This window comes from Erythrolamprus reginae, chromosome 7 (genome assembly GCF_031021105.1).
Source record: "Erythrolamprus reginae isolate rEryReg1 chromosome 7, rEryReg1.hap1, whole genome shotgun sequence".
Taxonomy (NCBI): Eukaryota; Metazoa; Chordata; class Lepidosauria; order Squamata; family Dipsadidae; genus Erythrolamprus; species Erythrolamprus reginae.
This window is the reverse complement of record NC_091956.1, coordinates 6,190,225-6,203,072: the sequence shown is the minus strand read 5'-3', so window position 1 is coordinate 6,203,072 and position 12,848 is coordinate 6,190,225. Positions and strand designations below refer to the sequence as shown.

The 12,848-nt window shown below is 42.7% G+C and overlaps 1 long non-coding RNA gene across 1 annotated transcript in view; it reads right to left on the bottom strand.

Annotated features, from left to right (window-relative positions):
• Nucleotides 1-2,467: 2,467 nt before the first annotated feature.
• The window catches only part of LOC139170112 (uncharacterized), a 38,571-nt gene continuing 28,190 nt past the window's right edge, over nucleotides 2,468-12,848 (bottom strand). The window contains exon 3 of the long non-coding RNA XR_011559568.1: nucleotides 2,468-2,531. This is a non-coding gene — a long non-coding RNA (uncharacterized lncRNA). The remainder of the gene's footprint in view (nucleotides 2,532-12,848) is intronic.

Below are 12,848 nucleotides of genomic sequence, written 5' to 3'. Positions count from 1 at the left end.
TAGGTTCCTCTAATTACAGAAAATGTGTCCATTCCAAAACACTTCACTTGCCACAAATATCTCTTGTCCTCTTTCTTTATCAACCAGCTAATGGGAATAAAAGCCACAACAAACAATTAACTTTTTCTATGGTTCAGCAGGGTGCATGCGACAGAGTAAAATTGGGGCAGTTTCCTATTATTCCATCCAATTTCAATATTCTGTACAAAATTGGGGAGGAAGAAAAAAAAAGAATCTTTTATTTCTATCCGGGTGGAGGGAAACCAAATGAAATGAAAGGAGTGAATTTAAGGATCACTTTGAGGAGAGAAATATATATATTTTATTTTGATACACAGGTAGTCTTTGACTTACAACAATTTGTGTGACTGTTTGAAGTTGCAATGGTGTTGGAAAAAGTGTCTTATGACTATTTTTTTTACAATGAGGACTAGGAGTGGGTTCCACTCAGTATTCGGCTGGCCCCGGTACACCTGGGATCAAGAGCAGAATTATGCGTAGAAGAGACCAAGTAAGAACATATTACAGGAAATAAGGGAGGCCACCTGTGTTTGGGTGGGGCTCCAGTAATTAGGGCTGCTGCTATAAATAGCAGCGTGTGGTTTTGGCCGTTGTGGAAGAATATCTGATCGGAGTTCATCAGCAATCTTGTGTTGCTGGACTTTGTTGCTTTTTCACACCTTTGAAACCAAAGCAGAGCAACGTGTGTGTGTGTCTCACTTCGTTGGAAGAAGAAGGGGTATGAAGTTTCTTCACAGCTGCTAGCTAAGTACTTAATGACTGCTTAAGGGAAATTGTACAGACTACCCAGTTGTTTTGGGAAGAGTGCTCTTTGCAATACAAAAAGAATGCTTTGTTTATTTTGAATTTTGTGATAAAGAACATTGTTTTGAATTTTCAAACGTGTGTGTGTCTGAAATTTGTACCCTTGAATTTTCAGGAGGTTCCTATCAGAGAGCCCGGCAGAACAAGTTTATATAGTAGATAATGTACATTTTTGTGTGCCTGTGTGTAATGTGTATGTACACATATGGCATATATACATAGAATTAAATCGTATATTTTGGATGTTCAGTAATAGTAAATAGAGAGGGAAACTGTATCTCTTTGAGGTGAGGAGAGGCCAGACACCCTAATTATTATTATTATTATTATTATTATTATTATTATTATTATTATTATTATTAATTAGATTTGTATGCTGCCCCTCTCCGAAGACTCGGGGCGGCTCACAACAGTAATAAAAACAATATAGTAGTGGGACAAATCTAATATTAAAAAACTTATAAAACCCTATCATGATTTAAAAAACCAAACAGCACATTCATACCAAACATAAAACAAAGTATTAAAAAAGCCTGGGGGAAAGGTGTCTCAACTCCTCCATGCCTGGTCTTGAGTAGTTTACGAAAGACAAGGAGGGTGAGGGCAGTTCTAATCTCCGGGGGGAGTTGCTTCCAGAGGGCCGGGGCCGCCACAGAGAAGGCTCTTCCCCTGGGGCCCAGCAAACGACATTGTTTAGTCAATGGGACCCGGAGAAGGCCAACTGTGGGACCTTATCGGTTGCTGGGATTCGTGCGGTAGCAGGCGGTTCCGGAGGTAATCCAAACCTTCGGCGTGGGTGACGTCAAGTTGGCCACCTTTAAGCCAGTCACATGACCTTTAAGCCAACCCCCGTCACATGATCTTCAAGCCACTCCCACCTGGTCACATGGCCACCAAGCCACACCCACAAAATAAGGCACGCCCTTCCCTGGCCATCACTCTCCCCGGAGAAGCCTCTGTAATGCTTTCCGGGTGCTGTGCTAGTTTTGGAAGAAAATTGTATCCATTGTTTCCCCAGTTTTTATTTCCCTTTCCAAGGTCAGGAATAAAAATAATAATAATAAAAAAATCCAAACCAAACTAGACCTCCTAAAGAAAAATAAATAAAATAAGTGAAACGGAGCTATAAATCGTCACGAGGCTGCGGTATAGCTAATTCAATCTGCAGAGAGTTTGCATCGCTCACTCTTTCAGCTTCGTATCTGGATACGTTGGAGGAAAATGTCAAACTGGAACAGCAAATGAATTATCCTAATTGCATTGCTCCCTTAAGGAAGGAAGGAAATGAAAAAAAGCCTTATACCAGTAAGTTAATCCATTTAAGCAGAATTATTTACTCGTGGAATATTAAAAATGAGCACTGCTGTTGCCTGATGTGAAAGTAGCAGAACTTAGTACATCTGCATTTTGAGCCAAACGTTTGTTGGTATTTAAATACTGTATCAATTTAATAATTTAATATAGAGTAGGTTTTTTTTCTCGTTATGCTGTGCCGTAGCTCTTGACAGATGGGTTGTTGCTCCTATCTTGGAAATCAGATCAAGAGAACGGGGGTTTGATTGCCTAAATATTGTGCCATGTGTATTAATGGATATGTATATATAACCTTGACATATGCTTATGCATATTCATGCACACATACCTCTAAAGTAGGTGTTGGCAGTCTTCTGAAATCCCCCACCAAACAGGCCCAACATCTTAAGATTCTATGAATAAATTTTAGGATTATAAACAAAAATCTCATTCGATACATATACAGACATACCCGGGGGGGGGGGGTAGGGAAGATGGAGAGGGGAGAGAGAGGGAGAGAGAGAGAGAGACAGATAGAGACACACAGAGAGAATGTGTGTATATGTAATATATATACAGTGATACCTTGTCTTACAAACGCCTCGTCATACAAACTTTTTGAGATACAAACCCGGGGTTTAAGATTTTTTGGCCTCTTCTTACAAACTATTTTCACCTTACAAACCCACCACCACCACTGGGATGCCCTGCCTCCAGACTTCTGTTGCCAGCGGAGCGCCCGGTTTTGCGCTGAGGCTCCCCTCCATGGGAAACACCACCTCTGGACTTTCGTGTTTTTGTGATGCTGCAGGGGAATCCCAGCAGCACAAAAATGGGCACTTCGCTGGCAATGGAAGTCTGGGGGTGGGGTTTCCCAGCGAAGAGAGCCTCAGTGAAATCGCAGCATCGCAAAAACACAGAGGTCCGGAGGTGGGGTTTCAAAGACTTTGGTGTTTTTGTGATGCTGCAATTTCACTGATGCTCCCTTCGCTGGGAAACCCCGCCTCCGGACTTCCGTTGCCAGTGAAGCGCTCATTTTTGCAATGCTGGGATTCCCCTGCTGGGATTCCCCTGCAGCATTGCAAAAACACAGAAGTCCAGAGGTGGGGTTTCCCAGGGAGGGGAGCCTCAGGGGAATCCCAGCTGTGCAAAAACGGGCGCTTTGGCTGGCAAAAGGGGTGAATTTTGGGCTTGCATGCATTAATTGCTTTTCCATTGATTCCTATGGGAAGCATTGTTTCGTCTTACAAACTTTTCACTTTAAGAACTTCATCCCAGAACCAATTAAGTTTGTAAGACAAGGTATCACTGTATATATAAGCAAGCTGATACAGGAGATGAGCCTGTAGTCTAATGGCTAAGGTCTCTGCATTACAAAGCAGAGGCTCCAGGTTCAAATCCCTGTAAGGGTGTGGCTAACTGATGAAGGCAAATAAGCCCAAAATACATCTATAGTAGTGCCCCGGCTGTTTCTGAAGGTGACAGATGGGCGGCGGCACTTCCCAGAACAGCTGGGGAGCTGTCGGCCAATCAGGAGGCACAAAAGGAAGTGGGGAATCCCACGAGGGGATTCCAGGGGTGGAGCTTTGACGTCATTGAGACGTCCTTCCTGGAGTCCCCGTTTCAGCCAGATAGGAAGGACGTCTCAGTGACATCAAAGCTCCGCCCCTGGAATCTCCTCGTGGGATTCCCCACCTTCGTTTTTGCCTCCCGACTGGCCGACAGCTCCCCAGGTGTTTCGGAAGGTAGCAGCTGGGCGGTGGTGCTTCTTGGCGCTCTCCCGAACCCGAACTTTTGCAAAAAAATCGGGTTCGGGTTCGGTATACCGAACCGCACAAAGTTCGGTATGAACCCAAACTTTGCAGTTTCGGTTCGCCCAACCCTATTCCTAACCCACCTTGCTGACAACTTTGTTGTCCAAAAGGTAGAGAAAGAAGCTTGGCCTTCCATACTGGACTTTTAATACTTACAAACAAAGAAGAAGTGATAGAGGGAGTTGAAACTGTAGGAACATTGGGTGTGATTGACCGCATCATACTACGGTAAAATCCAACATAACGCAAACAATGGAACACAATGAAACCGAACTTTTAGATTTTAGAAGAAATGATTTATTTTTTTAAAAAAAATATACTTTATTTATAAATATAAAGAAAGAAAAAAGGGAGGGGAGGAAAGGATGAACAGAAAAAAGAAGGAAGAGATAGGAAAAGGGGATGTAAAATCAAGAAATTTGGAAAAATAGTAACATTATACATCGTACATTGTACAACATAGCACGTATATTCCTTAGTATCGTTATAATGTTTTTTAAACAATGTAAATAAACAATCTTCTTATTATTACCAACTATATCTTAAATTATAGTAGTAAATCTTACATCTCGTTTCCAATAAATTATCAATTTCTAGTGCATGTATATATCGATATATATTAGGTAGTAGTAGATAAGTAAAGGTATTTTATAAAGGAAGAGAGTAAAGGCAGAGGGGTACGAAGATATTAGAGTTTATTTAGAAGCAGAAAAATGTAGAGTTGGGAACGAAAAAAAATGATTTTAATAAACTCAGAGAAAACTTGAGAAAGATTCCTTGGATGAAATTCCTAAAGAGAAAAACCACTCAAGGAGCGTGCGTAAGTGCACCCGAGTGCCTTCCGTCCCCTGCCCTAATGTTTCTCTTTTACTGGTATCAAACAAATAAATAAATAAAAATAAAAAGCATTTCATACTGGCTTGGGAAACTTTCTCAGAAAGAGAGTGAGAGAGAGAGAGAGGGAGAAAGAGAAAGAGAGAGAGAGAGAGAGAGAACCGCAGATATAATCTAACAAGCACAACCAATTAGTTGGCATTGCGTACAAGAACCTCTGCATAGTGCACAGCTTCAGATGACAGAAAGCACAAAACATTGTGAAGAATAGACGGGCTAAAATCCTGTGGGGCTTCCAAATCCTGAGAGAGACAGGGAAGAACTTTCCAATCCACCAGACATCTTGATTGTAAACAAGGACCGGAAGGCAGTGGGGTGTTAGATGTAGTGGTGCCAAGTGACAGCAGCTTCAGGAAGAAAAAGAATGAGAAATTGGAGTAGTGCCAGGGCCTGATGGAGGAATGGAGGAGGTTGAGGAAAGTCAAGGCCAAAGAGGTTCCAGTGGTGGAAGGAGAACTTGGGGCTATGACCTCCTTAGAGGAATGGATACCTCCAACAGATCCACAAACAACATCACAGCTCTCTATTCAGAAATGGAACAGGTGAGATACTGGTGGGTTTTAAGGAGCTTATGAAATCTATCTATCCATCCATCCATCCATCCACCCACCCACCCGCCCACCCACCTATCATCCATCTATCTATCTATCTATCTATCTATCTATCTATCTATCTATCTATCTATCTATCTATCTATCTATCTATCTATCTATCTATCTATCTATCTAATCTATCTATCTATCTATCTATCTATCTATCTATCTATCTATCTATCTATCTATCTATCTATCTAATTTACCTACATCTATCTATTTACTATCTATCTATCTATCTATCTATCTATCTATCTATCTATCTATCTATCTATCTATCTATCTAATCTACCTACATCTATCTATCTATCTATCTATCTATCTATCTATCTATCTATCTATCTATCTATCTATCTTCAACGTGTCACAGGCCTGTGTTATTGCCGACAGAATCAGTTCAGAGTTTAGCTTCCTCGGATGCAGAAGAAGGTGGGAGTGACTCGGCAGAGGAGGGCTTGGCACATAGCCAAGGCAGTCAATCACCCTTATCTTCTATTGCTTCAGATGATGACATTTTGGACCCACGCAAGTGCAGAATTATGCGTAGAAGAGACCAAGTAAGAACATATTACAGGAAATAAGGGAGGCCCCCTGTGTTTGGGTGGGGCTCCAGTAATTAGGGCTGTTATCTGTTCGCAGTTGTGAGGAATCTTGTGTGCTGGACTTTGTTGCTTTTTCATGCCTTTGAAACCAAAGCAGAGCAACGTGTGTGTGTGTGTGTGTCTCTCACTTCGTTGGAAGAAGAAGGGGTGTGAAGTTTCTCCACAGCTGCTGGCTAAGTACTTAATGACTGCTTAACGGAAATTGTACAGACTACCAGGTTGTTTTGAGATGAGTGCTCTTTGCAATACAAAAAGAATGCTTAGTTTATTTTGATTTTGGGATAAAGAACATTGTTTTGAATTTTCAAACGTGTGTGTGTCTGAAATTTGTACCCTTGAATTTTCGGGAGGCTCCTATCAGAGAGCCCGGCAGAACAGGTGCCCACCATCAGAACAAGATTCACACCCCTCCACCAAAATGGGAGCATTTCTTATATATACCATTTTAACTCAAGAGCAATATATCTATTTACATCTTATAAAGTGATCCCAATTTATTCCTTGCAGCTTGGTCTCGAATTCTACTAACCATATATCGTCTTACCTTGTCGCAAATCAGTTTCATTAACCGAGTTCATCCTCTTATCCATAATCTCAAATTAAATATAATTCACCATGTACCAGTACTAATTTTGCATTGTCCATTTTGTCACATCCTTCCAACCCAAGACTATTACTGCCTGAGCGCTTTCTATCACTGCTTGTTTTATTAAATATATTAAGGGGTTAAATAAGGTCCAGGAGGGAAGTGTTTTTAATAGGAAAGTGAACACAAGAACAAGGGGGCACAATCTGAAGTTAGTTGGGGGAAAGATCAAAAGCAACATGAGAAAATATTATTTTACTGAAAGAGTAGTAGATCCTTGGAACAAACTTCCAGCAGACGTGGTAGATAAATCCATAGTAACTGAATTTAAACATGCCTGGGATAAACATATATCCATCCTAAGATAAAATACAGAAAATAGTATAAGGGCAGACTAGATGGACCATGAGGTCTTTTTCTGCCGTCAGACTTCTATGTTTCTATGTCTCTATGTCTATGTCTCTATGTCTCTATGTCTCTATGTCTCTATGTCTCTATGTCTCTATGTCTCTATGTCTCTATGTCACTATGTCTCTATGTCACTATGTCTCTATGTCTCTATGTCTCTATGTCTCTATGTCTCTATCTATCTATCTATCTATCTATCTATCTATCTATCTATCTATCTATCTATCTATCTATCTATCTATCTATCTATCTATCCATCTATCTATCTATCTATCTATCTATCTATCTATCTATCTGTTCTGTCTGGGTTCCCCCAGACCTCAACACCAACTGGAAAAAACAGCCAGACACTCTGGTAAAAGCCAAAAGTATTTTATAGCTGGAAAAAATAAACACAGAGGAAAACCTGTTCTTCCCAACAGACAGGCTATAATACGTTACAGCAGAGTCCTGATGTCCAGACAATACAGCAAGCTTCTTGCTGGCACCCCCCCCCCCAAAGTTTCAATAGTCAAAGGCACAAACCAGGATTCCAAGACGCCAAAGTTCACAGCCAGGTCCCAAGACTCTCAAAGATAAAACTCCACAAGCCAGGAAGGGTGGGTCTGCCTTTTAGCCTTTCCAAAGAGCACCACACCCAAACCCAGCTGTTGCCTCTTTAATGCTGAAAGTACTTAGCCAATTGATTCCTTCTCTGAGTAGCTCTTCTCTGTCGCAGATCAATTATGGCTTGTGCATTTTCCTCTAAGGAATCCAGGCTGCTTGCTGGGGAGAGCTCCCCCTGGTGGAACTCTGGCTGTCCTCCCTCTTCTTCAGCCTGGGATTCCTCCTCCTCGTCTGCCTGCACCTCCTGTTCCTCAGCCTCTCCCTCTGAGCTGGAAACCGACAGAAGATCAGCCGTTCCCTGAGGGGCCTCAGACGGAACCACAACACTATCTATCTATCTATCTATCTATCTATCTATCTATCTATCTATCTATCTATCTATCTATCTATCTATCTATCATCTATCTATCTATCTATCATCTATCTATCTATCTATCTATCTATCTATCTATCTATCTATCTATCTATCTATCTATCTATCTATGTATCTATCTATTGGTGGAAGCAACAGACATTGTCGAACAAAAATTTACAATTTGCCAGACAGCCGCTGTGGCTTCTTTTATCTCTTTAATCAGCATCCAGTTGGAGAGATGTCGAAAACCAGAAATCCAGATGAATAATTTCATTTTGAGTACATTTCACTTCTGAGAAAAAGCCAACACATTTAGAGTGGACGGCTGAAATTTTCCGAGAAAATGGAAAGACAGCGCTGGGTAATTACAGCCAAGAGCCAAATGACAATCAAAGTGATAAAGTAATCATAAAGATTCTTGAAAAGGCAGGAAACTAATTTAAGAAGTGCAGGTCTTTATTCACAGGCAGGTGATGTCCACATAACGAGCTGAATTTTGAATTCATCCAATTCAAACAGCATCGAACATCAGAGCGGGGTTTGGTTGCTGCTGGTTTCCTGGGCTCCATTAGCGCTGTGCCCATCCTGCTGGCTTTCCCTTGGCAGCAGTCGGACAAATTTCGGCGGAAGGTTTTAGGGTTGGTAGTCCCCATGATCACTGCTGCCAGGCCAGCAGGCTTCCGAGCAGTGGCGGGCAGTAGCCGGTGTTCCCACTTTATATTCTGTCAGGCTCTCTGGTAGGATCCTCCCAAAAATTCACAGGTACAAATTTCAGACACACACACACGTTTAAAAATTCAAAACAATGTTCTTTATAATGAAAATTCACTTAAACCAAGCCCTCTTTTGGTATAGCAAAGAGCACTGGTCTCCAAACAAACTGGTAATTTATACAAGTCCCTTATCAGTTCTGTGATACTTAGCTTGCAGCTGTGAGGCAATTCACAGTCCTTCTTCTTCCATAAAGTGAAACACACTTTGCTCTGGTTTAGTTTCAAAGCGGGGAAAAATCAGCACACAAAAAGTCAAAGTCAGCAAAGCAGTCACGAAACACAACGATCAGATAATCCTCCACAAAGGCCAAGCCCACAGGCTGCTCTTTATAGCAGCCCCACTAATGACCACAGGCCCACCCAACCACAGGTGGCCTCATTTTCTTTGATAATAATCTCTCAGCTGTTGCTGCCTATGCATCGCTCTCCGCATGTTCCGAATCCAAGGAGGAGCTAGATAATTGATCTCCTTCTGAGCTGTCTGCCCCACTCTCCTCCTCCCTGTCACTCATGTCTTCTTGGTTAGAGGAGCCTTCATCATCAGATTCCACCGGGGGCAAAACAGGCCTGCAGCATGTGGATGTCTCCCCCACATCCACAGTCCTTGGGGCAGGAGCAGGGCCAGAGCTAACCACAACACTTTATATACCACTCTATGGTGCTTTTAAAGCCCCCTCTATGCAGTTTACGGAGTCAGCCTATTGCCCCACACAATTTTACCTTCTTTGGAAAGAAGGACGGCTGAGTCAACCTTGAGTCTGGTGAGATTTGAACTGCCAAATTGCAGGCAGCCGGCAGTCAGCAGAAGTAGCCTGCAGTACTGTTGTTGTTGTTGTTGTTGTTGTTATTATTATTATTATTATTATTATTATTATTTATTAGATTTGTATGCCGCCCCTCTCTGTAGACTCGGGGCGGCTCACAACAGTGATAAAAACAATATATAATGACAAATCTAATAGTTAGAATCTAAAATAACAATAGTCCATTTAAAAGTCTAAAAAGCAAGAAACCCCAATATATAAAAACATAAATATAGTCATATCATGCACAAAAACTACATAGGCAGGGGGAGATGTCTCAGTTCCCCCACGCTTGACGACAGAGGTGGGTTTTAAAGAGTTTACGAAAGGCAAGGAGGGTGGGGGCAGTTCTGATCTCCGGAGGGAGCTGATTTCAGAGGGTTGGAGCTGCCACAGAGAAGGCTCTTCCCCTGGGTCCCGCCAGATGACATTGTTTAGTCGACGGGACCCGGAGAAGACCAACTCTGTGGGACCTAACCAGTTGCTGGGATTCGTGCGGCAGAAGGCGGGAAACTGATCGGCAACCAATGCAGACTGCGGAGTGTTGGAGTAACATGGGCATATTTCGAAAAGCCCATGATTGCTCTCGCAGCTGTATTCTGCACGATCTGAAGTTAGATTTAGATTTAGATTTATTAGATTTATATGCCGCCCCTCTCCGCACACTCGGGGCGGCTCAGAACAGAGATAAAACAATATGTAATAACAAATCTAATATTAAGTCTAAAATAACAATTTTACATTAAAAGACTCGTGGCGGCTCACAACAATGGCAAAAACAGTACATAGTGACAAATCTAATATTTAGCAATCTAATTACAGTTTTAGGTTAAAAAATTCATAAAAGCAACCCCAATATATATAAAAACAAGCACACAATCAATCATACACCAAAACAACATGGGCAAGGGGGAGATGTTTCAATTCCCCCATGCCTGACAGCAGAGGTGGGTTTTAAGGAGTTTACAAAAGGCAAGGAGGGTGGGGGCAATCCTAATCTCTGGGGGGAGCTGGTTCCAGCGGGTTGGAGCCACCACAGAGAAGGCTCTTCCCCTGGGTCCCGCCAAACGACATTGTTTAGTAACTTGACGGGACCCGGAGAAGGCCCACTCTGTGGGACCTAACTGGTCGCTGGGATTCGTGCAGCAGAAGGCAGTCCCTGAGATAATCTGGTCCGGTGCCATGAAGGGCTTTATAGGTCATAACCAACACTTTGAATTGTGACCGGAAACTGATCGGCAAGCAATGCAGACTGCGGAGTGTTGGAGTAACATGGGCATATTTAGGGAAGCCCATGATTGCTCTCGCAGCGGCATTCTGCACGATCTGGAGTTTCCGAACACTCTTCAAAGGTAGCCCCATGTAGAGAGCGTTACAGTAGTCGAACCTCGAGGTGATGAGGGCATGAGTGACTGTACTATACACTTTAAGCACTGTGCCGCCACATGTTGGGGCATTCTGAGAGTTGAAATCCACAGGTCTTAAAGTTCCCAAGATTGAACACCCCTGGCTGAAAGGCTCAAGCCCATTACAGGACATCAAAGTATCTGAATTGGCGTTTCCATAGAAACCTCTTGTGTCGTTGCGCTGCATCACAATGCACAGCTTGTCCATAAAGAGGCTGGGGAGTCAGTCGGTCAGTCAGTCTGGTCCCTTAAACAAGTCAAGACTGCTTCAACCTTTTAGATGCTCCCGCTCCTCTCCCACGGCTCGAATGCCTGGACCACACCAAGACCATGGCACGATTCCACCGGAGCACAAGCAGCAGTAGGAACTGCCGTTGGATGAGGAAAAACCGATCCCGTGGTGGGGGCTCTGGACGACGGGGAAAAGGCAGGAGAAGGGGGAAAGGAGGCCGCAAGAGGAGAGGTGGGTTATGGGAGATTCCTCTCTTTTGGCCTTCTGGAGCCTAGGAGATGTGTCTTTGGAATGGACTGCCTCATGAACATGAATGGTTCTACAACCCAGAGCCCTTGTCAAATGAGGTCATCAGCAATGAGTCTCTATTTGTTAAAGATCTGGAGAAGGCGGTTGATACAATAGACAGCTTCACTTCTATACTTTTTTATTTTATTTATTTACAAAATTGAATGGGTCCAAAGACGGGCTACAAGAATGGTGGAAGGTCTTAAGCATAAAACGTATCAGGAAAAACTTCATGAACTCAATCTGTAGAGTCTGGAGGACAGAAGGAAAAGGGGGGACATGATCAAAAAATTTAAATATGTTAAAGGGTTAAATAAGGTTCAGGAGGGAAGTGTTTTTAATAGGAAAGTGAACACAAGAACAAGGGGGCACAATCTGAGGTTAGTTGGGGGAATGATCAAAGGCAACATGAGAAAATATTATTTTACTGAAAGAGTAGTAGATCCTTGGAACAAACTTCCAGCAGACGTGGTCGGTATATCCACAATAACTGAATTTAAACATGCCTGGGATAAACATATATCCATTGTGAGATAAAATACAGGAAATAGTATAAGGGCAGACTAGATGGACCATGAGGTCTTTTTCTGCCGTCAGTCTTCTATGTTTCTATGTTTCTATTTATTCATTTGTCCAATACACAAATACATAGGAAGAAAAAATAGACATGTAGTCATATATATAAGGGTAAAAGTGAACTTAGAGGAGAGGAGATAAGAAAGGAAGAGAATATATATGATAGATGAAAGAAAGGAAAGACAATTGGACAGGGGACGAAAGGCACACCAGTGCACTTATGTACGCCCCTTTCTGGCCTCTTAGGAACCTGGAGAGGTCAATCGTGGAGAGTCTAAGGGAGAAGTGTTGGGGGTTAGGGGTTGAGACGATTGAGTCCGGTAATGAGTTCCACGCTTCGATAACTCGATTGTTGAAATCATATTTTTTACAGTCAAGTTTGGAGCGGTTCGTATTAAGTTTGAATCTGTTGCATGCTCTTGTGTTGTTGCGGTTGAAGCTGAAGTAGTCATTGACCGGTAGGACGTTGCAGCATATGATCTTGTGGGCAATACTTAGATCGTGCCTGAATAGGGCTTTTCCCCTATGCCCTGCCGCATGAGTTCTAGCCACCGGTTAAGTTCCACAGAGTAGACTTTCTCCAGGTCCCGTCAACTAGATAATGTCGCTTGGCGGGGCCTAGGGGGAAGAGCCTAGAACCTAGAACCCCCCAGAGATTTGTACTGCCCCCACCCTCCTTGCCTTCCTCAAGAGTCTGAAGACTCATCTATGCTGCCAGGCTTGGGGCTATTGGACTCTAGGATGCTAGCCGACAAATTTTATGTATGGTTGTTGTCTGAGTGGGTATGATTGAC